Source organism: Echinops telfairi, unplaced genomic scaffold (assembly GCF_000313985.2).
Source record: "Echinops telfairi isolate 266 unplaced genomic scaffold, ASM31398v2 ScPeMD7_9;HRSCAF=40, whole genome shotgun sequence".
NCBI lineage: Eukaryota > Metazoa > Chordata > Mammalia > Afrosoricida > Tenrecidae > Echinops > Echinops telfairi.
In genome coordinates, this window is record NW_022103906.1 from 27,250,640 (window position 1) to 27,257,541 (window position 6,902).

Consider the following 6,902-nt stretch of genomic DNA (forward strand, 5'->3'; position numbering starts at 1 on the left):
ATACGAAGGGCTAAAGTAGAAAGAAAATGTTGTGGAAATGATGATGGCAACATATGTACAAATATGCTTGATACAATTGATGTATGAAATGTTATAAGAGGTGTAAGAGCCCCCCAAAATTATTTTAATAAGTAAATAATAAGATAAAATCCAAACAAAAAATAATAATAGGAGCAGAAATAAATGCACTGGAAAACAGAAGAACAATGGAGAAAAACAAAACAAGAAGCTGGTTCTTTGAAGGGACTAACAAAATCGACAAAACACTAGCAAAAATAACAAGAGAAAAGAAGGAGCAGACATCAATATCAAGAATTAGAGATGAAACAGGAAATTACAACAGATCCTAATGAAATAAGATTAATAAAACAGTACTACAAAAGATTATGTACGCTAACAATGACATGGATAAATACCTAGAAAAATACTCTTCCCCTAAATTAACATAAATGGACATTAACAACTTGAATAGAACCATAGCAAAAGAAGAAATAGATAAGGTCTTCAAGTCTCCCAACTAAAAAAGCCCTGGTCCAGATGGCTTCACAGGAGAATTCTACCAAGCATTCAGAGAAGAGCTGACACCAATCCTACACAGACTCTTCCAGAACATGAAAGGGTCAGCAAACTCCCAAACTCACTCCATGAAGGCAGCATAACGCTGATACTGAAACAAGGCAAAGACTGCACGTGAATAGAGAACTACAGACCTAAATCTGTCATGAACACATGCAAAATTTCTCAACAAAATCTTAGCCAATAGAATCCAACAACATATCAAAAAATCAACCCATTATTATCAAGTGGGCTTCATACCAGGGATGGCTCAACATTTGAAAAACAATGTAATCCACCATATAACAAGAAAAAGGATAAGAACCATATGATCATATAAATGGATTCAGAAAAAGCATTTGATAATATTCAGCACCCATTCCTAATAAAAACTCTCAAGAAAATAGGATTGTAAGGGAAAATTCTGAATACCATAAAGGCCATATACAAAAAAACAATAGCCAATACGACACTCAATAGAGAAAACCTGAAAACATTTCCACTGAATAAGGGAACCCAACAAGGGAATCAAACCCTGATCCCCACTCTTATTCAACATTGTGCTGGGTGTCCTAGCCAGTACCATGACAACGGCAAGAAATCAAGGGAGTACCACTGGGCAAAGAAGAAGTGAAACTTTTGCTATTTGCAGATGACATGATTTTATATATTGAGAATCCCCAGGTGTCCACAATAGGATTGCTGAAAACAATAGAGGAATTTGGTAGAGTAACAAGACACAAGATTAACAGGCAGAAATCAATTGGTTTCCTATATACCAGAGATGGAATGCTGAAAAAGACATCGAGGAAACAATACTATTTACAATAGCTACACAGAAGCTGAAACACTTAGGAATAAACCTAACCAAAAACCTAAAGACCTGTTTGAAGAAAACTACAGAACATTACTACAAGGAAACAGAAGGGAACTACACAAATGAAAGAACATCCCATGTTTGTGGATTGGAAGACTCAATATTGTGAAAATGTCAATTTTACCTAAAGCAATATACAGATTCAATGCAATCCCAATCCAAACCACAGCATCATTCTTCAAAGAAATGGAAAAAATTATTACCAACTTCATATGGAGAGAGAAGCAGCCCAGGATAGGCAAAGAAATCTACAAAAAGATTCATGAGGGAGTGGGGAGCAGGGAGAGGGGGCGGGGAAATGAGGAGCTGATACCAAGGGCTTAAGTGGAGAGCAAATGTTTTGAGAATGATGAGGGCAACGAATGTACAAATGTGCTTGACACAATGGATGATTGGATGGATTATGATAAGAGTTGTATGAGCCCCCAATAAAATGATTTTTTTAAAAAGAACAAAGTAGGTGGTCTTGCTGTATCTGACCTCAAAACCTACTATACAGCTACAGTTGTCAAAACAGCTAAGTACTGGTATAATGATAGATACAAGGACCAATGGATCAGGACAGAAAACCCAGAAATTAAAACATCCATATACAGGCAACTGATTTTTGACAAAGGTGCCAAAAGCATCAAATTCCCATTTTAATAAATGTCTTCTTCAATTAATGGTGTTGGAAAAGCTAGATATCCATGTGCAGTAGAATGAAGATGGACCTGTATCTCACTCCACGCACAAAAACAAACTCAAGGTGGCTAAACGTAAAACCCAAAGCTATCAGAATCATCAGTGCAAAAATTGGGACAAAGGTAGGAGCTCTAGTGCAGGGAAAACACAGGCTGTCAGAATTAACAAGGGAAACTCAATCCATGGAAGATAAAATAGATGAATGGAACATTAAAAATAAAACACTGTGAACATGGAAAGGCTTTATTGAAAGAGTAAAATGTGATCCCACAGATTGGGAAAGATATTTAGTAATGATATAAAAACAAAGGTCTAATTACTAAAGGACTGATTCCCAAAGGATGACACTGGAATGGCTCATAAACACACGAGGAAGTGCGCCAGGTCATTAACCATCTGGGAATGGAAGTCAAAATAACCAGGCGATACCACCGAACACCCAGCACCGTACCCCAGTTTTTAAAAACCGAGAACTACAAACGTGGGAGAGGGTGTGGTGAGATAGAAACTCTTATCCAATGCTGGTTGGCTGGTAAATATGTAGAGCCACTGTGGAAGATGATATGGTGATGCCTAAAACAGATGGCAATTGAAATACCATATGACACAGCAATACTATTACTGGGCATATACCCCAAAGAAATAAGAAACAGACCACGAGCAGACGTTTGCCTCCCACCCCCCATGTTCATTGCAGCACAGTTCACAATAACAAGAAAAGGGAAACAGCCTAAATTCCCGTGAATAGAACCGTGGATTGAAAAACTCTGGTACATACACACAATATTTCGCTTCCATGAAAACACCGTGATGAAACACTTAAACTCGTGTAGGGGTCTGGACTACATTACGCTGAGTGAAATTAGTCAAGCACCAAAGGACAAACACTATCTGAGTCCACCGTGGTAGGAACAATCAGCAGAATGGGCACAAGCTCAAGCTTGCAGGCTAGCCAGTCTTCTGGCAGGGGACAATACAGCCTGGCAAATAGCACCAATCATCCACTCTAAATAAGTATAGGCTAGGTCATTTGGCCAGAGGGCACCCAATGACAACAGTGATCAATGGACAGAGAAGAGGGAGAGAAGACTGCCTGCTAAGGGGCAGCCTTGTGCATCTAGGGTGAAGTCCCCAGGAGAGCCGGTCCTGTCAGAGGGATGTGGCTTACTGAGGGGAGGGGCAGCCCAGGAGATGGGAGAGGGAATGGAGAAGCTTGAAGGAACATAAGTGTAGTCTGTTGAGGGCAGGGAAAGGCCTGGCCCCTAGAAGGGGAGTGGAGAGACGGAAGATGCTCTAGGGAGTGTTAGGTGGGGAGAGTACTCAGCAGCATGCAGCCGGTGGGTAGAATTGATCTGGAGTGTATGGGGGTATCCGGGGAACCCAGGCCGGGTGCCGTAGAACATTGGGACACTAAATCCTGGATTTCGGGGTGTGTGGCAGGATGCAGAGGCTGCATCGGTGAGACCTCATACGGGAACCCCAATGGGTGAACGGGACTCTATGTCAGTCACAATTGTATCCTGAGAACTTAAGCCAGAAAACTCTTGGTGTCCAAGGAAGTAGAAGGCAGCTGTACCAAGAACAGTGTACTGTTAGTTGGCAGACAAAAAGGTCTGGCTACGTCAGTGCTTTGTATGCTGTTTAAGATGTGTATTATTCCAGCAACCCTATGATGGCCATCCTGTTACATTATGCGTCTTTATATTTGGGTGTATCTCAGAGGTGCGCTGCCATTGGGGGGGTCACCTGCTTGAAGCTGTGTTATTGGTTTCTCTATTTTTCAGTAAAAGAAACCCAGGGAAGTTGAGCCTATTGGGAAAGAAAATATAACAAAGGTTTGCAGGAAAGGGTGATATAGAGGGGTGGGGGAAATAAGGAGATTATGTTCAGAAGTCCAGGAAGGAAAAGTATGTTTGGAGACCAATTATGGAAGCCATTGTACATTAATGCTTGACAGGAGTGAACTGTGGAATGATAGGATATATGTATCAACTCCCAAGATACAGAAAATTAGAAAAAGAAAAAAGCATTGATCCAGCATGGGTTTGGGACTCACACTAAATCCTAGTTATAACTTAAGAACAATTAGATCTTACATCATGGCCTTGTTTGATACTCACCTTCATGAAATGATCACTGAAGATAATGGTGCTACAGCAAAGTGTGGTGAAGAAAGTAGATGGTGCCTAGCTATCAATCAGAATACTGTCTGGGGTCTTAAAGGCTTGTATTCAAACAAGCAGCATCTAAGAAAGGAGTCAACTAAGTCCACATGAAAGGAGCATACCAGCTTGTCTGATTCAAGGACGATAACTACAAATTCAAATATTGGTGAAGAGAAAAGTATCAGAGCTAAAGTTATGAACCCCCAATTTGTAGAAGCCTATGGAGGACAGTGTGAACCCAAACCCATCTGCAATGTGTCTAGTCAGACTGAGCCCCTGGAAGATCCACTCTAGCCAAAGGCAAGAGTCTCAAACAGCTTTATTATGAGGCAGAGACCCTGATAATCTTAACTACATTGGATCAAACTTGATACTTGGGCAGTTGACACTCCCACCCACCCCCACCTCCGATAGACACAACGTAAATTTGTACTGGGGACAAGTTTCTCTTGTTCCATAACAAAGTTTCCTCCCTGACTTTTTGAAAGTTGATGGGTGTCTTCTCCTTCTTACGCATTATTTGTATTTTTGTCTTTACACTATTATGATTTTAGCCTTACCACCTTAGTGCGATTTTGTTTTTTATTGTTTTCTGTTGGGTCTCCCCCTGTGAAGCATAGGCGGAGTGAATGCATAGCGATAATAACTGATAGCAGGGGACATAGATAATTCAGGGGTGGGTGGTGGGTGATAGGGATGGAAAGGGGATTTCGGGAGTAAATAATGAAGGTGGGAGGGGGAGGAAGCACTAGAACTGATTGTTATTGCACAAATCATTTTAAAGGTGATTTAACTATAGGGGGGGTGCTCTAAGATTGATGTGGTGGTGACTGTACAATGCCCCTTGGTATTATTGAATGATTGAAGTATTGTATGATATATAAATTATGTGTCAGTAAAACTGTTGGGGGGGGGGAGAGAAAGTAAAAAAATTACCTTTTCACTTTGTTCCACTCAGTGAATACCATGACACATTTGTATGAGAAACCTTCCCCCAGATGCCTTTGCCTATAATAGTCTATGTTCCAAGTGGTGTTTTGTGATCTTCCGTTCAAAGCACTTAATAATTATATTAGTGAGACATTTGTATGCCCATACATTGAGATCTGTTTCATTATATTACAGGGCTTCATTGGGTTCCATGACAAGGAGGACGAGGACGAGGAGGAGGAAGACAGTGATGATGATGGGAAACATAGCACGATGCCTCTGGAGGTAGACAGGCTACCTTGGGTGAAGGGCAAGGCAGTACACAATCAGGAGGAGGTCAGCCATCATTCACTTTTCAAGGACATTTTGAAACACACACCTACATCAAAATCCCAAAATAAAACACAGAAAATGTTTAAGCTGAATGAATTTATCTTTGGTGGAACGAATCGGATTGTCCTTATTTTTCTATCTACTGAATTACCGAATCACTCTCTCACATTAGGCTGTGCTAATTTCTCAGGGTTTTCTACGTATTTTTCCTATTTTCCCAATTAGTTTAAGCACTCAGTAAGAGCAAAGAGTGAGTTTTGTGTTTCTCTTGCCGCCCCAGAATGCTTTGCTCCATATTAGTCACATATTTGATGCCTTGTTTAAAGTGTGCCTTTGAATAAAAATTTCAGTTTTACATTAATGTGTTGATGCAGTACAGGTTTAACATAAAATCTTTTTACTGAAAATCTAAATGCTCCAACACCAAACTCATGCAAACTAGGCAAGTGAGAGTTTCTGGCTGCATACATGTGATTCACTCCTTGCCCTCTCCTTCTCTTTGATACCTACCTCTATTGAAAGTAAATATTTCCTCATGAAGATGGATACAATCTATGCTCTGTGTACAATCTTTAAAAATATCTGACTGCACAAATATCCATCTTACTAACTTAGGTCTTCAAAGGAACCAGCTGATTTAAATGAAGTTCAGTTTACATGGAAAATACACATGCTTTTAAATTAAATCATTAGAAATAAAGTTTAAGCTTACTTGGTAGAACTTAATACCATAAACAATATTATTTTTCTTTTGTCATGATTGTAAAAAGTTCTTAAAAAATGACTTATTTCATCATCGATGAAATTGTATAATCTATATACAATGTCATCAGCTATAATTACTATGCAAAAACATCATTATTCATTTAAGAGTATGATGTATAGTCAGGTATCATTTCAACAAGTTCTGGGATGGTATTATTCTCACTTCTTTAAGGTATAAATTAAAGATTATTCGTATTTATTGACCTAAGGACTTCCTAAGCAAATTTTCCTAATTCCCCAAATGAATACTAATCTAATACAGATAAGTACTAACCTAATACAGAAATTGGTATGAAGGCAGATTTTAAATTCTTATGATTATGTGACATTATCAAATCACATGGTAAAAGAATTCCTGAGACAAGGTAGATTAAACCAGTTATTCAGTTCCTTTTTTCTATTTCCACCTTTAAATCAGCTCACTGCTCTTTTCCACATTTCATTCTTTTAAAAATCATAAATATCCAAATTCGAATTCACTTCTCATATACAGTAATTTCAAGGATATGTTATATGACAACCAAAATGAAATTCACTGCCATCAAGTCTAACGTGACCAAATTTTAACATTGGTAAAGCAGGACACCATAGAC